The following is a 25,936-nucleotide window of genomic DNA, read 5'->3' on the forward strand; positions in this document are numbered from 1 at the left end:
AAACGGTGTGCAGTAATAGCTAATGCATGTGTTTGGAACTCATTAGACCTTACAAATAATCCAGCTGGAGGACGGATGTCCTATGTGAGTGGCAGTGACGCTAGGGGTGAGTGACATTTTCTGAGAGACGGAGTCCAGGGGCATTTAGGTTCTCAAACTTGCTTCTTTCCATAATTGTGGTTGCCCAGAGAGGAGGATGAAAACCAAACCAAGGGCCATGGTGGAGTTCCATGTTGACTTCATGGGGAAATTTGATTCAGTTCTTGTCCAATTTAGTTTGCAACCAGGAATGTGGAGAGAACTAAGGTTATGGAGCGAGGTACCAGTGTATCTGAGAATGGGTTCATAGGTGAATATTAATTTACTAGGTCTGATAAGCATTAAAGAGATCTGAGAACACTGACTGCATCTTGAGCCATGAGTCAGGAACAGATGCTCCTTAGAATATTTTAGTCTCGTTAAAGATGACTCTAGGAAGTCCGGGAATAGAGCTCAGTGAGTGCTTGTCTAGCCTGCAAGCTAGACAACAAAAACATCTCTAGAACTCTAGGATCCTTACCTAAACGTTTCCATGGGTCAGACAGAACCACTGGGATCCATCCCTTCTCCCAAATGACAGCCACGTTCCTAGATGACAACATTTCCACAAATTTGCCAAGAAGGCAACAAGAACACATTGCTTCTGTGCATGTCTGGGCCCCACTATTGTTTGAACCCAGGACCTTCTTGCTAAGACAGAGTCTCGCTAAGTAACTCAACTGCCAAGGCTAGCACCAGCCCCTTCTGGCTTGGTGTGTGGGCTGAAAATCAAAAGAGCCAAGATCCCCTACCCCTACCCCAGCGATCGGCTGATTCAGAGAAACACAGACTGAAATGATAGTTATTAAAGAAAAATACAACTTAATGCTTGTAGTGTTTAGTGTTTCACTGACTTTGCAGGTCTAAAGCTGGTAGTCCGATCATCTATTCAGAGATAACAATACACAGTGTAGCCTCTATGGGGAATCTCCTTCGGAAGATGATAGCCATTGGGAATCCCCTATTGTCTTGTTTTGAAGTCCTGTATTGTTTTTATTGTTTTGTTCTGTTTTTTTTTTTCTTGTTTGATTTTATTATATATGATGGCACAGGAAGCTATTTCAAAGATAACCGGCTACATTACAGTTAGCCATTCTGGATTTCCTAGTGTCTTGTTTTGAGGTCCTATATTGCATTCATCATTTGTTATTATTGCTTCTCTTCTGTTCTGTTTTGTTTGATTGTACTATGTCTGATCGTATGGGCAGCTATTTTGAAGACAAGACGCGTAGTCATTTCCTGTTTTGAAATCCTGTATCACTTACACTCTTTTGCTTGGCTTGGCTTTATTCTGTTTTATTTTGCTTGGTGTTACTCTCTTCAAAATGAAAAATTAAGTAAATAACTTGCATTCCTTCTGACTCAGCCTCCCAGAGGGCGGGATTCCAGACCTGTGCCTGGCCCCTTGAGCTGCCCTGAGCCTCCAACTAAACAATAACAAAGTCCCACGTCTGCCCAGTATGATACAAGTACCCCACTTACAGTGAAAAAATGCTACCCCTCTCCTTATACCTTTTTCTTTAAATTAGGCCCATTTTTCTAACTGATTTACAAAGTGTATCCATTTCCTCAAGGAGGTGTTTTATTTTGAAACCAGGTCCCACGGTGCAGCTCAGGCTTGAACTCATCAGGTAACCCTAGTTGGCCTCAAACTCCAAGCAATCGTCCTGCCTCAGTCTCCCGAATGCTGGGGTTACCTGGCACGTACCACCACACCTAAATGATTCGTACAAATAGAAAACACCTTTTTCATCATCCCCCTGGCTCTCAATGCACCCCCCCAAACTCTCTCCATCCCTATGATTCATTCCCACACGACCAGCTTTGGAAAAGTAAACCAGCCATTACACCATTAGGACTTGGCTGGAAGAGTAGGTTTGAACCGCCGGGTAAGTTTCATTCCGATTTTCGCCTTTCCCCCAGGACACATTGCGTGTTTCACTGCCACCAACAGCAGCCAGCATCTTTCATCAGGTCTTCACCCTGGATTCTGGGGCTTTATTAGCAAATGAAAATGGCCCCCATCCAGCAAACATCAAGGGGGTCCCAGCAAGAGCGGGACCAAGCATTTCCTGTGCAGCCTGGCCTCAGACAAACCAGTTTGAAGAGAGGCCAATTGGCTGGACTCGAGCTCCCGGCAAGCTATTTTTGACATAAAAAGAAGCTGAATTAAGCTGATAACTGATTAAAGAAATTTTAAGCACTGCGAGGTGGGGTTTTAATGTCTTGGCATAGAGACCAAGGAAAGACACTAGATTTGACCAGGCAAGTTATTTTGAAAGCAACTCAAATCCCAGAAAGCTACCAAATGTTCATCCAACAGTTGCCAGATGGAATTCATTCATTTTTCTCTTTTCCATCTACTACCTAAACCTGTTTACGTATAGGGAAACAAAGTCTTCCTATTTCTATAAGCCTGAAGAGGGCCCATCATTGAAGAAAATTCCATTAACAATACAGTACGATTGCTGGGGATTTAGCTCAGCAGCATCAGCACCTGCCTGGCAAGCACAAGGTTGTGAGTTTGATCCCCAGTACAAAAAAAAAAAAAAAATACTGTATTATCATGTTCTCTCCTAAAATAAACTAATTTCAAAAACTCAGACAAATGTTTCTGGAATAGAAAATATACAGAACAGAAAAATTGTTTCTAGATGTCCAATCTTTTTTTTTTTTTCAGTTTTAGGGGTTGATCCCAGGGTCCTCACAGAGCTACATCCCCAGTTCCTTTCTTATTTTTTTCTTTTAAAACAGGATTTTACTAAAGACATTTAAGTTGGGCTGAAACTTGCAATCTTTCTGCCTCAGCCTCCCAGAGTACAAAGATTACAAACTTTGCCACTGTTCCCAGAATGACTCTATGTTTTGACCCTCTGCTTTTTTGTGTGTCTTGTATATATAGAGTGATTTGAGCCTGTATAAAATCAGACTACAGCTAAGAATTGTTTGATTACAGCCTAATGATTTTTTTTCAGCTTGAGAATATTTCCCCTCTAGCAGCGTCTGGCTGTATAACATGACAGTTAACTGTCTTACTGCTGTTTGGGGACAGTGACCCGTGATTGCATGTTGACCACCTACAGCTCCTCTCTTCTGGACCTCAGCCTTGACAAGCTGGTCCCCTGTTCCCCTGTCACAGAAGGAACACCAAGACTCAGCAAGAGGAGAGCAGGCCAGGTCCACACGTGTCAGAGATTCAAGAGGCTGAGGCAGGAGGATCAGAAATTTCAGGCCAGCCTGGGCAACTTAGCCTGGACGTGTCCCCAACTAGAGCAGTGGCTGGGGATGTGGCTGAGTGGCCTGGTTTTGATACCCAGCGTGTGCACACGCGCACACACACACACACACACACACACACAAAATCCAACAATCCACTGACAGAAAAAATAATGACCTTGAGCTACATCTTTAATTTTGTGTGACTCAGTTTTCTAATGCAAATAATGAGGGTAACACATAGCACCTATCTCAGAGGTGCGAGGGTTAGGTGACTGAGTTTACTGCATAAGCTGATTAGAGCACTGTTCAACTCACAGAAAGTTCAACAAATGTATGAGCCACAAGTTTATTATGTAATAGACCAGTATATAGCAATTAAAAGGAAAATGATTATATTCATATAAAATTTGCAGTTATATAGCAAAACAAATTAAACCCAGAAATAAGCAAATTGTAGACCTGCCCAAAGTGGTGGCACACACCTGGAATCCCAACCCTCCGGAGGCTGAGACAAGAGGATTTCCGTGAGTCTGAGGCCAGCCTGGACTACAAAGTGAGTTCAAAGCCAGCCTGAACTGCGTAGGGAGACCCTGTCTCACAGACTCCCAAAAAAACCCAAAAAAAACAAAAAGGCTTGTAGAATATTACATATTCATGAGATGTATGCAAATTTAAAACTACAAACCTAACCCTTGTGTTACCTACAGAGAAGGGATTATTTTATAAAGTACACAAGTGCACTGTGGATCACTTACCAACGTACTGGTACTAATTATCTTTAAAAAGAGGGACAAATACAGGAGGATGTCCAGAAGGAAAAACCCTTCCACATGATACTACTTTGCTTCTGTTATTAAAAATAAAGATTTGAAATGAACATGACCACGTGTTAATATGTGTTTATCTGGGTGAGTACACAGTACTTGACATCCTGACCTATGTACTTTTCCATATTTAAACAAATTTTTTTCCAGTATAAAGAAAAATGCCACAAAGTTTATGTTTATGTTACTGTGAGAAGTAAACACACACACACACACAGCATATTTAGGATCCTGGTCTCCTATTTTTTTGGCTTCTTTTCATGGTAAAGAGAAGGGCCACATTTTATTTGCTAATGACCAAAAGAAAAAACAAGTGCCTTTCACCACCTAGGTACGCAGTGACATTTTGTAAGCTCTACGAAGGTCCTTTTCTGAACACATCCCGGGGAAGGGCTTAGCATCCTCTGTCCTGTCTGTCAGGTGCCAGAACCCTCAGCGACAGCCTGACATACAGACCCAAGTGAGCAAGCGATCGGCACGTACATTCCGTCACCACCAACCACCAAAGAAAGCTGGGATATCGCCTCTTCCGACCACATTTGATGCCCAGTTAAAACTCAATTTAAGTAATGAATGTTTGGTCACACATCCAAAAGGGTGTGAATTTTTATCTAGAAGAATTCATTTCCAAAGTCAACAGGGTGTAGCTTGTGCATAGCGTAGTCTTCCATGTGGAAACGACACCCAGCTTTTAATAGGACCACAGATATTTTCAAGCTGAATGCAAATTTCCTTCCTCACTGAGGTCTGCCCACATACAGAGTGGCGGGATTCTGGGGTTCAGGCATTTATTTCCAGTGCTAAGGTGACATGCACATGCAGGTACACACACATGGGCACACACACATGCATGCACAGAGTCACAGGGGATTCCAGCTCTGCATTACACAGCACCTCCTCCTCATTCCACAGAAGAGGCCAAGATCAGAGAATTTCAAGTTTTCCCCTTCTCCAGCATGGCGAGTTGTAAGACTCCCCTGCTGAGGGGAGAAACAGTTCTCCATCATTTGTCTAGAAATGGGTCTAAAATACTGTCACCTAAACCACCCTGGAGAGAACGCACAGCCACGCATCAGGACAAAGGCACGACTGCTCCTTGGTGTCTTGACAGCTAAGCTGTGAAGACAAAAACCCCAGATGCTTTCAATTCTGATAGCAAACCTCTAAGGCAGACGTCAGGTCGAGGCACCTAGACCTCAGAGACCAGGACCAGGACGGGGATAAGTGGGTGCTCATGCACTGCAGCATGGCTGTGACCTGAGAGCTTGTTACTCAAACGAGGTGGGATGAGAATGTACCCAGAAAAGGATTTGTGGGGCCACTGCTAAAAGTGCCTTGGAAGAAGCCAGAGAAAGGGGCTGAGCAGGAGATGTATTTTCTGCCTATAACTTCAAAATAGAATCCAGGTTAATTTGATGAGAGTAACGCAGATTTCAGCCCCTCGGTGTGTGAGCTCTGGACACCCTAGGTGCTCACCGGCTGTTTGCTGACTTAGCCATAACTTAGTTCCATCTGCTTTAAAAAATGTCATCCCTGGTGTTCTCCGAGGCCTTGGCATACTAGGGACAGATTGCACTTGGAGCTTTGGAGCCATCGTCTGCAGGAGCGAAATCTTCAGATAAGAGGAAACTTGATGACGGTCCCAAGACTCCTTCCAGGAACCTTGGCCCCACATCCGGACCTGAACGGAGAACACTTCCAAAGCCAGATTCTCACACCCCATTAGCTTTCCTGCTGGCTCCAGGATTTATGGGAACTGGGGCAGGCGCTGGACAAAGGGACAGGACTGGGGACCGACTCTCTCTGCAGCCCTGAGTACCCACGGCAGTTTCCTGTGAGCAGTGGAGACACACTTGACTCACCTCGGTCCACCTCCCCGTGCCGCACACAGCCACGATTCTGGCCAGTCCATCATCTTTGGGTTTTCATTAGAACCGGTTGACCCACTTTGCTTTGGACCTGGCTGTTCTTTTCCCAGGATTTTATTTCCATTTATTCAATTGTAAGTTGGAAAGTGATAAAATTAATGGGTGATGGGAGACTGGAAAAGTTGGGGAATGAAGAAGATGCTGACTGAAGTCAAGGTGAGTCTGGCTCTTAATCCTTTGCTTTGGGAAACAGTCTTGCTTTGACACCGTCTCTATTAGGTATGTGAGCTTGGTCTCTGAGATTTGCCTCAGAGAGCCTCAGTTTACACACCTGTAAAATGGAGCCAAGGATAACTCTCTCACAAAGCGGACATGAGGGTGAATGAGACATTTTAAAAAACAACTAACTGGCACAACCTCTGCCTGTGGCTTGTGTTCATCAGACAGGGACTATTACTCCAAAAAGCAGAGCATAAAACCTGAGGACAGCAACCAGTGTCCACTATTATTGTCTTCAACTCAGTTAAAATCACGGATAAAGGCTGGGGGTGGCTAATGAGGTCCTAGGTTCCATCCCCTGGACAACAAAACCAACATAAATAATACAGCATAGGAAAGACATGCAAACAAAAACACCTTGGAAATGGGTAGAAGGATAGAGAGTGCAAAGCAAAATCCCCTCCTCCAGACATTCAGTTGGCCATGTCTGGGGGTAACCATGGTGACAGAGCACTGTATACCCTTCTGGGGAGCCTCTACTATAGCATGCACACAACCGCGTGTCACACAGATTGATCTGCCCCTTGATTTGCTTTTATGATCTTTTACTTATAGCCTAGAAATCCTTCCGTAGCTGCTCATACAGAAAGCTTTAACCTTTTCCACAACTGCATACTACTTCTCCACAGAATTCATTTGTTTGTTTGTTTGTTTTGTTGTTTTGGTACCAGGGACTGAACTCATGGCCTTGTGCCTACCAGGCAGAGGCTTAAGCCCCTGAGCTAAATCCCCGGCCCCTGTATGATATTTCTCTATCCCTATTGCTATCATTTGCATAACCAGCTTCCCATCAATCCCCACCAAGTCATTTTCAAATTTTTCCCTTAGAGATACACTGCATAGAACAGCCTGGGACGCATGTCACTTTGCAAATGAATGGTCACATCTGCGGGATAAACACCTAGGAGGAAAAATGCAATGGCAAAAGGCAAGTGGTCTCACTGTCTTCAGGACTGTGCCACATCGCCCCTGCGGGGCACCAGTACCCATCATACCTAGGTGAGAACTCCTGCTTCTCCACACCCTCCAGTGTTTGGTGTGGACTAAGAGTTTCCTCTGTCTCAAACTTCTTAGCTGGTTCTGAGATGCCAAAGCCCTTAGGCTAAATCAGTGGCTCAGAAAATAAGAGTCCAGTAGAGGATGCAGCTCAGCAGCCTAAGCATAAGGCCCTGAGTTCGAGTCCCAATGCCAAAGAGAGAAAGAAGGGGAGAGAGAGAGAGAGAGAGAGAGAGAGAGAGAGAGAGAGAGAGAGACTGGCAACTAGCTGGCTACCCAGGTCCTTCCAGAAAGTCAGACTTAAAGAGTAGTGTATGATGTTCTGGAAAATGAGCTGCAGGGTTGCTACATGGGGATTCTTCCCTGAAATCCTCCTGGGTCGCCTGGGTCTCCTTGCCTCTAGCAAGCCCAGCCCTGGGTCCCTAGGAAGCCCAGGCTCACGTCGCCCCTGCTCGGGAACAGCAGCATTGCCGGCTGTCTGATCTGAATTGCAGTCTGTGCTCCAGGCTGGGGAGGAAGTGACCTCTGATTAATAGGAAGCTTTGGAAGGTGGATAGGGCGGAGGGTTCCGGGGGCAGCAGAGTGGTCGGAGTTAATATTCTCATCACTCGGGAAAGGGGCAGCCGTCCCCTCTTCACCAAACCGAAGCAGTGAACCAGTTGGAAGATGGATGTGGGGTGGGGGGCTCCGAGCGGCACATTACGGAACATGGAACATGAAGCTTTTCATTCACGGGTATTTATGGGTTGATATTTACCTAATAAATACAAAAATGGATGAACAGCTGTTGAGAAGGGGAACCCCCGGGGCTCCCAAGGAGGGGAGGGATAGAAATCTGTCCTGGGAAGGGAGCGAGGTGACCTCCCAAGGACTCTGATCTTGTGTGGTTTGCTGAGCTTGTTAAGATGCCTGGCTGGGGTCTCTCTTGGCATCCTAGAACAGAGAATAAGGGGCTGAGGTTTGCAGCCCCTGGGTGAAAACGTGCAGGGCAGAGGGCTGATAATGGGCATTTCGCCCGTTCCAAGGACAGAGCACAGAAAGCTGGGCTTCTGGGCTTCTGATTGATCTCTCCGCTCCTCCGGGCCCCTGCCCCACACCCCAGGCCCTCAGGAGGCTGCTAACTAAACGCAGGAGTCCTTCCCGTGGCTCTCAGAGCTTGGCCTCCCTTTGCAGATTCTCACTGAACCCGCCCGATCTGTTTTTAGTTGCCTCTGCGGAAATCAAGAAAGTTTAAGTGGACTGTAGCCCGTGCTGAGCCGAGCAATGCAGAACTCACAGAAGCACGGGAGAAGGAAAGAGAAAAAATAACAGAAGCCTGTGGTTGGAGGGAGTGAGGAGATGGATTTTGAACCAGGGCAAATGTGGAAAGAAAAATGCAGAGAAGTGGGAAGGAGGGAGCCAGAAGGGAAAGGAGGATGAAGAAAACAAAACAAAACAAAGAAAAAAAGGTGGAGTGGGAGGGCGAGGGCAGGACAGGGGGGAAATTAAAGGTACCAAGTCAAGGAAGAAAGAAGAAAGCAAAAGAAAAATAAAAGCAAAGTGAAGTGAGGAGCCGTGAAGTCAAGAGAGCTTTCTGAACTGCAGTGTCCTGGAAATTCTTCCCAAGGATCCCCTGCCTGGCGCACTGTGGCAGCCCCACGTCTAAGCTGCTCCCCAGCTTTGGTCTTGGCTAGGTGCACAAAGAGCAATTTTGGGGAGACCTAATTAGAGAGCCCCAGCATGGCCCAAAGTCCGGCTACAGGTACGGCTGGGATCCTTGGCCTGGTCCCTTTCTGGTCCCGCTGGCACCCGGAGGCCACCGGGTTGGGGACAGAAACCCAGCCCTGGTCACCACCGTCCTTCTTGCCCTGAGGCTGCCCATCCTGGGGACGAGCGGGGAACAATCTAGCCTTTGCAAGTCAATATGGGGACCTACATTCCGCCTTCCTGGAGCAGCCGGATTGATCTATCTATGATCGATCTGTGATGTAAAAACAAACTATTGTACACATTTTGATTCCATGACTTCATCCTTTAAAGTCCGATGCTATAAAATCCAAGAGGCCTGGCAATAAGACCCCCACTTCAACCCCTAGGGGCCCCGGGGCTCCCTGAAGTCTCCTCCTGTAGCAAATAATAGCGTGGAAGCTGGCCAAGAATAACTAGAAATAAACCCTGCTGGGAGTCCTGCAGCGAGCCAGTGAGCTCGGACCGAGGGTCCCTCCTAACCCCACCTGGCTCTGGGGCCCAGGGAAAGTGGGAGACGCGCCCCAGAGCCTCGCTGCTGCTGGTAAGCCTAGAACCCTGGCTGCTCCACACGGAGAGCCGCAGGCTTTTTTATCCCTGCTGCCTTTCTGCCTTTCGTAGCAGGAAAATTGTTTCGCTAAGGATCTCTGTCCAAAACAAAAAACAAAAAACCCACTTCAAACCCCAGTGACAACAAAAAACAAACGTGGCCGAGAAAAAGTTTTCTTTTTTAAACACAGCAGTTTTCTGGAGAAGACCAGAGATCTCCGGCGCTCCTCACACCCAGGGCAGCGCAAGAGCGCGCGGCGGCGTGCCCTTCACGGCTTGAATGTGCTGTGTTACGCGTGCCACCGCGCGTGTAAATGATTGTGTGCCCCAAATTTCTGCCTACAGATAAGTGTGCATAAACTCCCTAACTCTAGAGATGTAAACAACACGTGCCAAGGATTATCCTGTGCAAATAATTCCGGGTCCAAGTGCTGGAGCGACTTGGGGTTCATAAGTACCTCTATGCGCAGGCAGTTCTGTGGGTAAATTGTTCCGTATGCAAAAGATCTCGGGTGTGCGCCGAAGATTCTGCCCCTACAAACAATTGCGTGGATGTAATAGTGGTTTCGGAAAGCTCACGAAAGGGCCGGGCAATCGCTTCTCTTCTAGGCATTGGTGAGCGCACGGGTGCTTTGCTCCCTAAATTCCTGAAAGCAGCACAAACAATGCTTGCCTTGCACCCCTGCAAGGGAAGCAGGGATCTCCGGTGCCGGCGCCGACGAGAAAGCGTTTCTGGGGCCCCCTGCCTTCTCCAAGCTTATTGCCCGATAGGTCCCGCGCGTTCTCGCTACAGCGTCCTTCGGCACAGCGCCGCACCCGCTCCATCGCGGCGCACCATCTCGGTGCCTCTGGGAGCTCCTAGCCGCCCTTCCAGCGTGACCTGACCCTGCCCGGGTCTCGGTCTGCAGGAACCTTCCCTCCGGGGCTCAAGCGCCTGGAGCGGCGCCCGCGAGAGAAATCGAAAGTTCTTGCCTTTTGTCTAGTGTTACTAGGGCGCTGCAAAAAAAAAAAACCTTTAGTCTGCAACCGCGGAGATAAAGGGTGGGTGAGCCAGACCCAGAGACCGTGTGCCCCCCACGGGCAGTAAGCTGACGAAACGCGTCCAGCTAAGGCAACCGGCCTCTCCGAGCGCGCGCACACGTGTGCCCAGGATTATAATACAATATAACACATCGTAATATCGGGTATTATGCCGCGTTTACCTTCCACGAGGCTGCGTGTGTCGTGTTAGGCTGTGCTTATGTGTTTGTTACGACGTGCTGCAACACGCTCTGTCCCCACCTGCTGCCACGTGTCCCGCACCTCTCACTTATTTCGTGCTCCTCCGGGCAGGGCTCCTTTCTCCCAGTGTGCACTCAGGCCGGGAGCTCCAAGTTACCCAGCTAGAAGGGGGCAGGGCTTGGACTGCACCCACAGCCCCTGGACCAGCCTAGAGGTGAAAACCACACATCCCCGCAAGACTGCTGGACAGGAAGGTATCCTCCACCACCCACCGATGTTTGTGAACTAGCCAGACAATATACACTCATTTGATTACATTCTCCCATCTTTAAGGACAGCCACTGCTGGCCCAGCTGGCCACACTCTGCAACCCTGGGCCCAGAGATCAGGGCCAAGTGGTCTCTGGCTCGAGGGTAGGAAGAGATGTCCACAGCGTCTCCATCCAGCCTGCCCGCAGCCTGGTCCTGCCTTGATTCTCCTAACAACGCTGAAAGATTGCTCTGTGATCACTGCTCCAGGAAAAACTGGGCTCGGAGAGGTAGCATTGTCTGACATCACTCAGCCAAGGAGGAAGGAGCTTCAGTTCTGGGGTTCAGATCCCACAAACTACTGCCCATGCCCTCCCCGGCCCCCAGTTATGGCGGAGAATGGGGGCTCACTACAGTTCCGGTAAGGGTTCTTCGTGTCTGAGGCTATGAACACCCTTTGGATGCACAAAATTGAGGATCTCCTCTCTCAGAGTGCTCACCCATGAGATTAGCGAGATTAGCGATCAGGCTGTGGCCCAGGGCGGTGGTCCAGGGCCCCACCTGTAACTCTGCTAGAGAGGATGGGTCCTTCCCTCAGCCTGACCCTCACTCCTCACCGAGTTCTGCTGGAGAGGAAGGAACATGGACCATTTGGACTCAGCCACAGGACACATCTAACCCCCTCTCTAGCTGAAAGTGTCAGGGCCCACTGTGCCCCAAGAATCCCTGAGAACCCAATGCTGATAACCAACAATCCTGGAGGCTTTCCCTAAACTGAAAAAGTGGACAGAGTCATGCTCAATCTGGTCCATCCTGGATTCTGGCCCCTTCTGCTGCCCAGTGACCCAATGACTCCTCAGTTTCAGGAGCAACTGTCGCTGGGTGCTGGGAACAGTTTAAACAGATAGGGCTCCCTTGGCTTCTGGGATTTTTGTTTGTTTTTCTTTCTTTTGTTGCCTTTCCAGATAAAATTTATGCGTCTACACTTTTCCCGACAGAATGGAGCTGAAAGGAACTGAGGTGATTACCTGGAAACCTTGGTCAGGCATATCCTGTCCCTCAGACGCTGGGTTGTTAGAATATGCGGACATTCAGAAACCCTGTCCCTGGACACCTGAGGGGCTGCTTTAATTCTTCACTCAGGTATATATGGGGGGCTGCTGGGGCCCCTCTACTTGGAAAACCTAGCAGGCACAAAAAGCTCTAACTCAGGTTATAAAAATACCTTGAAACTCCAGGCAGCTTTTTGGAGGAAGCCATGGTGACTATCACCACCTTCATCACTGACAGCCAGCAGCACACCTTCCCTTCCTATCCCGATCTAAGCCTTGGGACATTGGAAAATTTGGCAAAAGGAAAAAAATCCAGAAGCACCTGGAACATTCTAGAGGGTGGAGGCTTTGGGGTCAGACCTGGAGAACTCACTTTTGCTGATAAAATCTGGAAAGTGATTGCCATAAGAAAGAGTTTTGACTGCCTACCTGGCAAATCTAGAAAATTCTAGATAATTCAGTTGCACATCTCAATCACTGGCAGTTTCGTCTGGGCAGCCAATTTAATTCAATGCACCATAAAGGAGTTTAGTTTAGCTGAGGGGTTTTTTTCCCATTTGTTTTAATGCAAAATGTTTGATTCTAGTAGGGATTTCCTTGGAGGGCCACACTGAGAGCTGCCCATGGGGCAGCGATCACTCATCTGTCGGTGGTCACTTGTCTCCACCGCCCAGGCCCCAGAGCAAGATCCAGGGGCTCATCAGAGGGAGGGTCTGGGGAGCAGAAACTCAGATCCACAGGTGGCACCCAGAGAAGGTGACGTAAGTGACGCTGACAAGCACTGCCCACCGAAACTCGAGGACACAGAGGGTCCGCCTGCAGTGTGGGCCGTGGGGATTGCCTCACACCCCGGACTGGGGCCCAGACACGTTCAGAAATGTTGTGCTGGACGCCTGCCCCGGAAGGTCGACAGAGGCAGGCAGCAGCCGAGGCAAAGCTGGTCCCAAGCTGGCGCTGAGCTGCGGCCACCAGAGGTGTCCTCCGTGGAGGAGAGTGTCTCTGCCTTTGCCTGTTTGGTTTGGGTTTTTCCCCAGCCCCTCGCACCAGGTTTGTGTGCCTCCTGGGGAGGAGAACTCAGCCTGCAGCCTGCAGCGCCCCAGCTGTAACCAGACAGGCGCCAGCGAGGGTTTGGCACCGAATGAGGCTCACTATTGACTTCCACTCGGGTCTCTCCTTCTGATCTGAGGGTTCCAAGTAGTCAAGGGCCGTCCTAGTCTCAGTTGGGTATCCAGAGCCCAGCATAGAGCCCGAAACTAACAGGATATTTATCGCATCAATCCATGAATCCAAAACAATCACGTTTTCGAGCTTAACTTTACCACTGCAACCCATGAAACACTGAATGTCTCTCTGGACTCGAAGACCTCTGCCTGATAGGAATATGGTGTTTTCGCCCAACTCTGGCATAATAGGTGATAACTACAAAACATCTGACATTAACTGACCACCTAGAGTGTTCTATGATCTCCCGACAACCATCAGGGGGATGGGGATTCTTCTATCCACATTTTACAGATGAGGTTTTGGAATCCCAGAAGGAAGCACAAACAGGCTAACTCAGCTGCCTCGGGGAGGATTTGATGACTGTGAGAATCCTGGGCCAGGCTGCTAGGAGTGGCCTCAGTTTCTACAATTTTAACAATTTCTACATGTACCCTGCCAACAGCACGACCAGTTTAGCCCTTTTTCCTCCCCTAGTGGTAGACCTATCTAAAACCCAGGAGCTCACATGCAGGAGCCCGGAAGCAGCTCTGGACAAGCAGATCAGGGCTGGGACCCGGATGCCTGGGCATCTGTGTTCCCGCGCGCGCGCGCTTACTCTTGGGGCTAAAGGGAATGGTTTCCTCTCAACCTAGTGCGTCCACAGGCAGCCGGCAGAGACTGTCCTGAGAAGGGTCACACGGCAGGCAGAGGCGATGACCGGAAGCCAGCGCGCACTCGCAGCGCCCCGCGCGCCCCATCAGCGTCTTTACGCACTGGCGAGTTGCGCCCTGCGCTCTGGCGCAAATCTGGGTCTCGCTGGCTGGGCTCCGGTCCCACAGGGGTTTTGGCCACTGCGTGCTAGTCAATATAATGAATGGAGAGAGAAAAAAAGGGGCGGGGAGGAGGGAGCGCATCGTGATGAAGGTGAAATATCTTGGAAATAATACACCGAGCGCAGGAAGCACCGACAACAGTTTATCAGCGCCCCGCCCCCACTGCCCGCCTGTTTAAAACCCCTAAGTAATTTTAGATTGTGTCTTCAGTTAATATATCTCTCTCCCTTTCCCGAGGGCTGACAGGGAAGCGCCGTCGCCGCAAGATGTCTGTAGAAAAAGAGTCTTTAAGAGTTTCCACATTGTTTAGCTACGCAAACGTGTTTGTGGTTCCCGGGGCCCTCCCCTCCCCCACCGCCTCCGAATCCCATTTCGCTTTATGACTCCAATTGTTCGATGGTGCCCGCGCCACATAAATCCTGCTCGAGATTAATCTCCCTGCTAGCTCCGCGCTGGGCGCGGGGACGGTTTTTTTTTTTTTTTTTTTTTTAAGTTCTTTTAAAAGAGGGCGCCGGGCGGAGATTTATTAACAAGGAAAAATAGTTTATTTTTATAGCCGACCTCGGAAAGGTGGGGGTGGAAAAGTGGGCCCGGGACGGGGAGCCATTCAAATGGGTAAACAGGGAGGCTGGAGGGGCTCCGGGTGTTAAAGGCCGCTTGGTTTGGGGACTTGAACTTCTCTCCTGGCTTCACTATGCTCCGTTGGGTTGTGATGCCTAGGCAGGTGTCGGAGAGACACAGTCATTTGCCAGGGGTGCATGCGTGGGTCTGCTGATGGTCAGTGTGTGTGTGAGTGTGTGTGTGCACCTGTGCATGTGAGGGTCCCACACACTCCTCGGGCCAAGGCAGGACCCCCCAAACTGACTTCTCCCGCCGTGGTCAGCCATCTGATCAAAGCAGAGGTTCACTACCCGACTGCATGGACCAGCCTCAGGTCTTGGACAGATGAGATGTCCTTGTCACAGAGGTGCACGCTGCTGTGTTTTTCTGGAGAAAGTCTGCGCTTTCCCTGAGCTTCCCCACTGGCGGCTTATCGTCCAAAAGGTTTAAAACTCACTAATTAAGGAAAGCGAGAAGCCGCCCTTTCACCTTTCTCAGGCTCAGGCTGCCTGCACACGCTACTCAAGGCTTTGTCTTCAGGCCAGCCGGGCCGGCCAGCAGGGACCATTAAAGGCTAACACTAACCAGAAACCTTAATCTGGAGCTGGCTGGAGGCCCATTTGGGTCACCTTTTGGATTCATGATGCTCTCGGGGTTCCCGGGAGCATGGAGCCAACTACCAAGAGGAGTGGGTGATGCTTGCCACCTCCAGCTAGCTGCTGGACCTTACACCAGTGGCCGTGGCCATGCCTCTTTGGGCCTCAGTTTCCCTTCAGTTTTTTGAGACATTTTGAGGTGTGTGTGTGTCTGTGACATGCCTTTTGTGACACCAACTGCCTTGAGTGTCCATGGAGAAGGACACACACTTGGTGATGTCCTGTCTTGCACCGAGGTTCACTCCCACAGCTCATGGTGGGGAAGGATGAGTCTTAATTTTGGGGGTATCATGGACCCTGTTGAACAGCCGAGTTTTTAAAAAGATGGGCTTTCTTGGAAGCAAAAAAGAAAGAAGCCCTTGAGTAGGTGATTGGCTGAGCTACAGGGCCCCTGGATAGGCACAGGCCCTGCACTCAAAGCAAAGAGCAGGAACCGAACCTCCATCTTTTCAAAAAGCCCCAGCAAACCTGGGGCTCCAGACCTTGTGAGCTGGGCTCAGGGTCCCTGTTCGAGCAGAGCAGAGTGAGCGGGAGCCAGAAGCCTGGCACCATGGTGTCTGTCCCTTGTGCTTGGTCTGCTCCTGAGTCCTGGCTGCCAGAAAGAAATTTAGACCCAGCCGGGGGTGCCCAGCTGGACCAGGGCTAGGGCTCAGGGCTCATCTGGCCACGTGCAGGAAGGTGCAGCGGGCTGAGTCTCCCAAGCACAGATCTCCAGGGTTTATTCGGGATGCGGGGATTAAAGCCTGGGAGCTGCCCATGACTGATGTCAGCAAACCCACACGGATTACTGACTAGGCTGCTGGTCCTCCCAAGCATCTTCCCCTGAGTCCGAGGACATTTGCTTTGAGCCGAAGCCCAAGTTGCCCTATCAGTTTGGCCAGCTCTGGACCCCCTGATAGGGGAAACCTCAACAGTGCCAAACCTTCCCCCAAAATAGTTGACCACCAAAAATAAGGGGTTTCCTATTCTATAATAATCTTTCCTCTCTTTATTAAACCCAGCAATAAACTCCAATTTACGCTTAGAATTCCTTCCTCCAACGTGAAGAAATTGGCCCAGAGAGGTTAGGCAACTCACCCAGAAGTGCACAGCGCAGCAGTTACACAAGGAAAGCCAAGCCTAACCTGAAACTCAGGGCGTCTGTCATTTCTGCTAAGCACAAGCCGCTTGTTACAACAGACTCACGCCCCCATCCCATGCAAGGGCCCCCAGCAGGTACCATGGCCTTGAGTGCACTGGAGCTCGGCCACTTGGGCACCTCAGCGCAGGTGGCACAGTACACGCAGGCTGAGGGGCAGGGCACTGACAAGACGGGGCACCTCCCCAGCGCACCCTTGCCGACACCTTGGGGTGCACGGTCCAAGATCGGCCTCCCCCACCCTCTTGCGCTCCTGTTATCCTCGCGCTCTGCTCTGCTCCTTGGCGCCCCAATATTTGCGCCCATCTCCACTCATCCCTGCCGCCCAGGATGGGTAAAACACCAGCCTTCCAGCCCCCCAGACAGCCCCGCGGCGCACCCAAGCGCTCCCCGCCCACCTGGGCCTTACCTGGCTGCGGGGTGGACGGAACCGGCACCCGAGTGTAAGCGCTGGCCCGCGCGCACCGGGGCGCACACACACCGCGCCCGCGAGCGTCCGCTGGCTGCAGCGCGCTTCCGGTTGTAACACGGGGGTTGCGGCACCGGGCGCCCCCCGCGTGGGCCCGATAAGCTATCGCCCCGCCGGGAGGGGCAGTCAGCGGCGGCCAGGGCACCACCTCGGCCGGCTCCCGGCTCCTGGCCCGGCTCCCTGCCAGCGGCGCTCCGGACGGCAGCGAGATGCCTGCCGAGGCGTTTCTGGTTACAATCACCTCACACACGGGCTTGCATTCCGCACCCCCATCCTTACCGCTAAGTCTGAAATCACACCTTCTCCCGGGCTGGGGAGCCGGGTCGGCGTGGGGTGGCGATGAGTGCCGGTCGGAGATTGTTAATCTAGAGCGCTCCGGCAGGTCTGTAAAAAGAAATATTTTCGGTGGTCAGAAAAAATGAACTTTGGGTCAATATAACAGTCCCCCCACCAAGCCACCAGGAGCTGAAGTTTGTACCCAATTAACCGGCATGGTTGTGTGTCCTGATTATTTTCTGGAAGGGCTGAAGCATAGGGTTCCATGGACTGATTTGTTCTCCTTCAGAAGCAGTGGTTAGGGGTTCAGAAAAGCTATCCTTGCCCCTTATGTAGCCTAGGAAAAGGGGATCGTGTAATAGCTGCTATTTATTGAGTGCTTCTGTGTTTTAACTCTTCAGAGAAGCTTGTGAGGCAGGACCTGTGATTTCCCCATCTGGGGGGATGGCCAGAGGCATCCTGGAAGGGTGATGTCCCCAGGTGTCCCCAAGCCATAAGGACATCAACCTCCAGTGCCCCTCAGAGGTCTCACTAACAGGCCTTGGCACTCAAGGTCTGTGGAAAGTTTGGCTTCAGCAGTGAAGAAAAAGGGTCACCTACTGGCTGGCCTTGGGGAGCAGTCCAGCCAGGGCATGGGGTGACAGAGGTGAGACCCAAAAGGCACTGTGACTTTGTGTCCAGAGGTGAATCCCAAGTACCAGTGGCTCCTAACTGGCCCTGGATGTGAGACTGACAGGCATCTGGGTACAGTGAAGCCCAGTGTGTCCCCAAGTCCTGGTGATAACTGTCACCAAAATGTTTGCCTTTCCCTCTGGACTCTCAGAGGCACACATGTATGCAGCCCAGTCGCCCTCTCCACCTCTCTGTCTGCTGGTTCTGTTTCTCTGCTCAGTAGGGATGAGGAGCCAGGCCCTCGCTGTGCCTCTGGGGTCACAGGCTCTGGGGAACCCCCTCCTCCCCCCACCCCCGCATCTGATCCTCAGGCAATTAACCTCACCCACCCGCTCCCTACCAGCTTCCTTGAAATAAATGTGACAGACGTGAGCCTAATGATCTGCAGAGGAAGATCTATATGCCCTGGACTCGGCACATGGCTCCCTCCGCCCTGGGTCGCACAGGCAGCCCGACTTCAAAGAGCGGCCTGTTGGTGATATTCGGGGTTTCCTGGCTTTCAGGAAACAAACAAACAATCAGCCAGGTTATTTGGGTGAGCTAATGGCTCTGCAGGGCCCTGATGATGATGATGATGATGATGATGATGATGGTGATGATGATGGTATATTTATTGACAACACGTGTCATGCTGTGATTTATTCCTTTGCAGCAACCCCCCATAGCAGACAATAGATCACCCCCATTTTCCCTCTGTGGAAGGCTGAATCAGGAACCTATCTCCCCAGAACTACTTGGTGGTGGAGGAAGATCTGAACCGGATCCAGCCGGCTTTAAAAATAAGTAATAGGATCTTAAAAATAATAAATACACATGATTAAAAAACTCAAGCAAGAAAAGAGGACGCAGTGACCCGTGACCTGGACCCGGCACCCCGCCCTCTCCCGGCTAAGTTGAAATCAGGGTTGTGGGTGCGTATCTGTTTAATGCCTGCATGTGCAAAAACATTTTCTGGGTCTGGGCAGCAGCTTCCCTTTCAAAAGCTGCAAATGAGGCTCCCAAGCAAACAGCTCTGCATTTTGCAACTTTATTATTCTGTTAATTTGAAGCTGTGCTTTCCAAGTCAGGGCTTAAAAACGTGCTGAGCGGGAACGGAGAGTTGGCTTAGCAAAAAGAGTCAGGCTTCGCTGGGACCGGCTTCCCGGAATTGTGCTGGGGTCGGTGGGGCTGCCGGAGACCAAGGCTGGGGGTGGACAGGGAGGGAGAGGGCGAGCCAGCGAGAGGCAGGAGGGAGCAGGGAGCGGGTATCAGGCAGCGCAGACATCGCCTGCATTCCACGGGGAGATAGCAGATGTCCCAGGAACAAAACATGCTCATCCGCTCTTGGCACAGGAGTGTCGCTGCACTGGCGTTTCAGAGCAGGGTTTCAAAGCCTTAAATGGTGTCTGTCTCCGAGCAGGGCAGGGCCGAACCCATCCCCCGTTGTGCACCTCGGGGGCAGGCGGGCTGTAGCTTGTGGCGGGGAGGGTCGAGTGACACAGACTCCGTGGACAGCAGGAACTGGGGCACAGAGGAGCCCGGCCTATTTCGGGCCTGGCCTTTCCTGTGATCCTTCCTGGAGTGGGGTCCCAGGACCTGTGCCGCTGGCTCCCTCCATCCCGTGACCCCACGCCATCCTGGCTTGGTTATTTTTTTTTTTTTAAACTCCTTTTATATGCTTGGGTTCTGAGATGGTTTGTGTATTGGGCTGTCACCGTGTGACGGACAGGTGGGCAGGGCCAGCGGCTGTCCCAGGGCCTGAGGAGTCTGTTTAGAGAAGGGGGGGGGTGCAGCTGGATGCTGGGACCCAAGAGGACGTCCTGTCCCTGATTCAGAACCCTGGTGACCGGTGACCCTGTCCACTCACAGTAAAGCACAGTGACCCCTCCGTCTGTGCGGGGTCTCCACTTTCACTCTGTTACCTCGGGGGTCTCTAAGTGGCTCCCCTCCCCCTCCGCCCTCTTTCCTTTGTCCCCCGCCTCCCCCACCAGCAGGAGAAGGATTCCTAATTGTGCAGCCGGCCTCCTTCCCTCTTTCCTTCCTCTCCCTCTTCCTCCCCTTCCTTCCCGCCTTCTCCTGTTTTCCCTTCTTCCCTCCACCCGCCTCTGCCTGTTGGCACTTCCCCACCCCCTACCCCAGAGGGCTAACCGGCTCCCCCCCCTTTTTCATCCCTCTTTTTTCCCCTCTTCTTTTAGCTTTATTATTTGGAAGAGGAAAATTTCTAATGAGAAAGGCAGGCCAAGTTTCTGAGGCCCCAGATTTCAAAGGTTTGGGGGAAAGGACCTCAGCGAAGCAGCAAGTCCCTGTTACCAGGTAGAGGAAGGGATGTAAACTGAAGCCATCTTACTGGAGGCGGTTTGAAGTTTAAAGTTTTACCCATGCCTTTTCTTCAAGAAAAGTGTTTTGGAGAAATAATCAGATATGTGGGCAAATATTTTATATAGAAGAATGTTCATAGCAGTGAAATGTGTAATAAGATAAGAACTTGGCTATCTCAAAGTAGGAGATTGGCAAAATCACGTTTTATCTAGAGATGGAATACTATGCAGCCATTAAAAATATGATCTTAGTTTAAAAAGTGGGTTAAAAGTAGTATGTACTTTTATGATTCTATTTACTTCATGTGCATGTGTGTGTGTCTGTGTATATGTATAAGGCACACAGGTTAACAAGATAATAAATGGGTACCAAGCCAGTTTTGAAAGGTTTATATCTTTTTATCTCTTTCACTCAAAGCTTTGATGTGGTAAAGCTACAGTGCCTTATTATGTTGTTCTATGGCCACACAGAGAGCTGTGCTCTGTATGTGCCCTTAAGCACTGCCTCTTGGTGAACGTAGCTAGTGAGAAAGATAGTTTTAAATCCTTTGCCTTTTGGGGGTTCTCTGGCCCTTTTTTTGCCCCTAAGCCAGGATTCTAGGTTCTGGTTCCTGAGTCCAGGTTGCACCAGCAAACCCACCTCACGGTTGCAGCCTGCTTGGGCCCCTTCTTGTGATAGCAAGCAGCTGGCAGACCAGAGGAGGTGGGGCCTGGCTCCTCCCTCAGATGGTTTGGGACCAAGAATCGGGGAGCTGGCTCAGAGACAGGTCACACAGGCACCAGAGCCAGGGGCTCCTGGGTTCGGGGGACATTCGGCTGCTCAATGCACAAACCTAGCAAAGCTAAACCGGAAATGGCCATGTTTGGGGTTGCAGATGCTGGAGAGAGGTCTGGACTGAGAAGTGCTGCCGGCTTCCTAGAGAAGGGAGAGGAGAAGACACCCAGACACAGGCCTGCAGACCCGGCCCCCAGGAGGTGTCCCGGCACTCCCAAGGGTCTTCCCTGGCTCTGAGCAGGGCCTGGGACCCATGAGCACCAACCCCAATCAAAGCAGTTGATTGACTGACTCCATGCAAAATGCCCTCACCTTTGCTGCAGGTTTCTCTCTGTCTGTCTTTCTTTCTCTGCCGTACAGGGGGTTGAACCCAAGGCTTCCACGCTGAGCTACACACCCAGCCCTTTTAAAATTTTTTATCTTGAGACAGGGTCTCACTAAGCCCCCGACTGCCCGGGCTGAGCTTGGACTTGCAGTCTTCCTGCCTCAGCTTCCCAGGGTGTGGGGATTACAGGTGTGAATCCCCACGCCTGCCCTCAGTGTTTCTCAAACTCGTTTCTGTGTCAGCCGGGCGTATAAACACCCATTCCCTTGCCCCTCTCAACCCCACTGAGTCAGGACTTCTGATCTAATATTTTTTTTTGGCAGTGCTGGAGCTGGAACCTGGGGCCTCATGCATGATGAGCAGGTGCTGTCCACCCCGAGCCAGGCCCTGGGCTGAGAGCTGCATGCTCCATGTACTTTAACTGGACATGGACACTTCAAGGTCACCTGAAGCACTTTCCAAGGTGAGTGTCCTTATTACCCCCATTTTACAGGTGAGGAAGCAAAAGCCCCAAGAGACTCACTCTCCACAGTGGCAGGATTGGAACCCAAATCCTTACTTTCTCTTGCTGTGTGTCTGGTTTTGTTCTTTGCTACAGGGCAGGGAATGGACCCCAGGGCCTTGTGCAGGTCAGGCAAGAACTCTGCACTGACCTCCAAGAGCCCAAGTCTTTACTCTTATTTATTTATTTTTGAGACAGCATCTTGCTATAGAGTCCAGGCTGGTCTTGAACTCACAATGTAGCCCAGGCTGAGTGATTCTCCTGCCTCAGCCTCCCAAGTACTGGGCTTACAGGCAACCATCACTACACCCAGCTCAAGTCTTCTAAAAGTTCCAGGAAGGGACGTGTGTGTGTGTGCAGGCTGTTTTCAGTGGCAGCCTACCCATCATCCAGTGCAGCTCAATATTTTTATACCATAGATCACCGCTCGTCTAGCAGAGGTTGGACCTGGCTCTGAGATTTCAGAGGTGCAGAGATCACGAAGAACAAACATTAGCCTTTCTGGGTGCGAGACTTGAATTCCTCTGTGATCATCTCTTCCTCAGTTTACCCACCCGGGAAGTGGGGAGAAGGACCCTGAGAGAGGTGTGGGGGTTAAGCAGGAAGAGGCTCTGGGAACCATTAGGGAAAGAGAAAAGCAAGAGCCCAGAGCCCAGAGCCTTCCATCGTAACCCTGGCGGCCCTGGTCCCCCGACTGGGCCATCCTTCTCTCCCTGAACCCCAGTTCCCTGAGCTTCCTGCTCAGGCTCTCTGCGAGTCCCATTAGCTCAGAATCCCAGTTCTTACAGTGTGGTGCGGGATGTAAGACTTGGGGAGCCAAGGCTCTAAAGTACACCTGGGCTTTGGAAAGTTTTTCCAGGTCTTTGAGAAAGGAAAATCGGCCTCCCTGAGAAAACAAATTCTCCTCTCACTATAAGTGCGGGTTATCAATCGGAATTCTGATGACTCTGGGGCTGACAATTTTAACAAGCACTTAAGTCTCACCCTGGCCCTTTTATCTGAGTGCTAGGCAAACATTGTTAAACACACAAGCCGAGGAGCCCAACGGTCTCATCTGCAAAGCAGAGGACCTAGGCTGAAGGCCGGGCCGCCTCCCACCTCCGGGGCAGCGCCCATCAATGCCTGGCAAGGCTTAGAATTAATAAGTCTGGACTCTTGCACTTTTGACCCAACTGTTAGATAACAATTCCTTTAGTGCGGCCGTGGGTATGAAGAGTCAATGTGATAAATAGATGACATTTTATTTATCTAACTTTCTGGAGGACTGGTGTTTATTTTAAAAGAGAGGAATGTAATTTATAAATAATTTATTTGCCCAGGCATGAGGTAAAACATGGGATCCTTATGTGCAGTAAAAAAGCCAAAAAGGGGTTCCTCATACTCTATGGACGGCAAAAAATTTTCAGAAAGTCCGGACTCCTCGATGCCTGAATCAGTGGTGTTTTTATTCACTTTCCTGATATTTCCCCACAGTTTCATGTGCAAAAACACATTTACCATTTGTCACGGAGCAGTTGTGATTCTACAACACTTTGTTCGTCTTTAAAGGTAGGAAACATTTAACTGTTCCAAGATTTAGAGGAGGTAAAATACAGAATTGCACATCTGACAGAGCTAAAGGTATCATACAGCCATACACGCAGCCCGTGTTTATAGCACAAAAACTCACAACAGCTAAACCCCAAGAGCAGCCCGTATACCCACTAAGAGAGGAGGAGAAAGGAAATGTGGTAATTATACACCGCAGAGTCCTGCTCTGCCACAAAGAAGGACAGACTTCAGCCTCTGTGGGAAAATGGGTGCCCTGGAGACGAACGTGTTAAGGGAAACAAATGAAACCCACAAGTACATCTTAGGTGAGAAATCCAAAGTATAACAGAAGAGGAAAAATAAAAGACAACGGTAGGAACAGAGAGAGAGAGAGAGTTCTTTCTCAAATGGGGAGGAGGTCAAGAGATGGGGGAGGAGAGGGGAAAGGAGATGAAAAAAAGGAATTAGGATGTGTTACGCACACATAGCAACCCCTGAGGAAGGTAAGCGTTCTATACTGCAAACATGTACTGATAAAAAATTAAAGTATGTGTTCAAAAATTTTAAAAAAGTATGCATCTACAAAATCCCTAACTCTCTGTCCATCTGTCTGTCTTCTCTCTTACACACAATCACTAAGTTTTTAAAAAGATTAAAAACAGTTGGTTGCATTTCTTCAAAGTATCCCAACAGCCCATCAAAATAACAGGTGAACAGAAATTCCATTTCCAGATGCAGTTGCAGATTTGCACAATGATGCATGCCTACCAGTGCAATTGTTACTGTAATTATGTTGGGAAAACACAAGATTGGGAAGCTTTTTAAAATTGAATTCAGCGCTTGGGAGGCTGAGGCAGGATCGATGCAAGTTTGAGACCAGCCTGAAGTACATAGTGAGACTGTGTCTCAAAAAAAAAAAAAAAAAGATAGGGGGCTGGGTATTTAGCTCAGCATCATAAGCACCTGGCTTGCAAGCAGGTGGTCGTGAGTTCGATCCCTGGTACCGATAAAAAAAGATAAATAAATCTTTAAAATCTAATTTTATCTTGAGACATATTTTTGCTAAGTTGTCAAGGCTGGCCTTAAATTTGGCAACCCTCCTGCCTCAGCCTTCTGAGTAGCTCGGATGACAAGGGAACGCCATAGTACCTGGCAAGGAAGTTTTTAAATGCCCAATGATGGGTGCTCAGTTAGACGAACCACAGCTTAATCCCTCCACAGGAATCCTAGACAGACATCAGGAAGAGGAAAAGAGGAAGCCGCTGTGAGACACACCACTAAGGAAAAAGTTCGGGTGCACAGTGTGAGTTTATAGAGACAGAGTCCACAGGAAGTGATTCCAACAGGTTCCTCTGGGCCGGGGAGCTGGGCTGCTTACGCCAATGGTGGGAGGCAGGGTTTTTACTGTTTATACTTCTGTAGCCTTGCAAATGCTTTCTGTTAATTTTTATTAAAGTCTAATTCCAGCACAGTGGTGCATACCTCCTCAGGAGGCTGAGGCAGAAGGATCTAAAGCTCGGGGCCAGAATGTGAACCTTAGCCAGATCTTACCTCAATCAATCAGTCGATCAATATTAAGGAAGGGTTGGTGATATAGCTCAGAGGGCTCAATCCCTCACATACTAAATAAATAAATTACAAATAGTAAGGCAGCGAAGAATATGGGTCTCCATGCAAGAAGAAAGTTGAGAAAAGACAGAGTTGACTGTCTTCGGACGATGTGGTCACTGGATACTTCTGTACTTTTTCTGTTCATTTAAATTCCTGCCATTTCTGAAGTGAACACAGAGAACATTCTTTTGTAATTTTTTTTAAGGAGTAAGAAAGTAAGTGTATGACTTCCCCCTCCTGCTTGCCCTTCATGGTATGGATTCCTTTATATGTGTATTTGAGATCTCTGGAACGGTCACTGTAAAATGCCTCGGGGTGGTGGGATGCAGGGAAAAAGCTCCTTAAAAAGCAGCTTCTGAGGCTGTGGGGGGGATGAGAAGGGTTTCCAGACGCACACGGATGCCAACCCGTGAGAAGAGAACGTGGATGCCTGCACCCGGACGGGGGAGATGGGCTTGTGAACTTGGTGACCTCCATCTCCAGCAATCCTGCCAAGGAACCCAAGAAACCAGCTCCTGACCATGCCCGGTGGGCAAATGAGGAAAGGTGAGATGTGATGGAGATCTTTCAAGACATCGAAGGTCCCCAAGGACCAGGGAGAGATTCCACCTCTCCCTTTCATCAATAACGATGACAAGAATTGTCCTCTGGTTCACTGCAGTCAGATTCTTACAGGGTGAATTACTCTAGGTGCACTTGTTTAATTCTGTTTGTTTTTATGAGGATTAAACAAGAAAACTGCCCTTGGCCAGTGGACAACCCTTGCACCTGACCATGGCTGTACTCTGCACTGACTTCATTCGATTTAACGTAAGGCATAACTGTGGTGCATACTCTCACAGCTTCTGTCCTGCTGGGTGAGTTAATTCTGAGCTCTGTGGTCTACACTGGCTCCCAGAGTTCCGTTTCCTGGTATCACCTTCAAATAAACTGCTTGCCCTTGAAACCTTATCTCAGAATCTGTAGACCTAGCCTGGGACATCTCTTTTA

The 25,936-nt window shown here is 49.8% G+C and overlaps 1 long non-coding RNA gene across 1 annotated transcript; it reads left to right on the forward strand.

Moving 5' to 3' along the window:
• The first annotated feature begins 5,830 nt into the window (after positions 1-5,830).
• On the forward strand, positions 5,831-25,796 carry LOC106025294 (uncharacterized). The gene is made up of 3 exons (XR_001198863.2): positions 5,831-6,205; positions 21,627-21,766; positions 24,557-25,796. It is a non-coding gene; the product is annotated as an uncharacterized LOC106025294 (long non-coding RNA).
• Positions 25,797-25,936: the final 140 nt, after the last annotated feature.

The sequence above is a fragment of the Cavia porcellus genome, unplaced genomic scaffold (assembly GCF_034190915.1).
Source record: "Cavia porcellus strain 051 isolate PalLab524CR breed Dunkin Hartley unplaced genomic scaffold, mCavPor4.1 scaffold_16, whole genome shotgun sequence".
In the NCBI taxonomy this organism is placed as follows: Eukaryota; Metazoa; Chordata; class Mammalia; order Rodentia; family Caviidae; genus Cavia; species Cavia porcellus.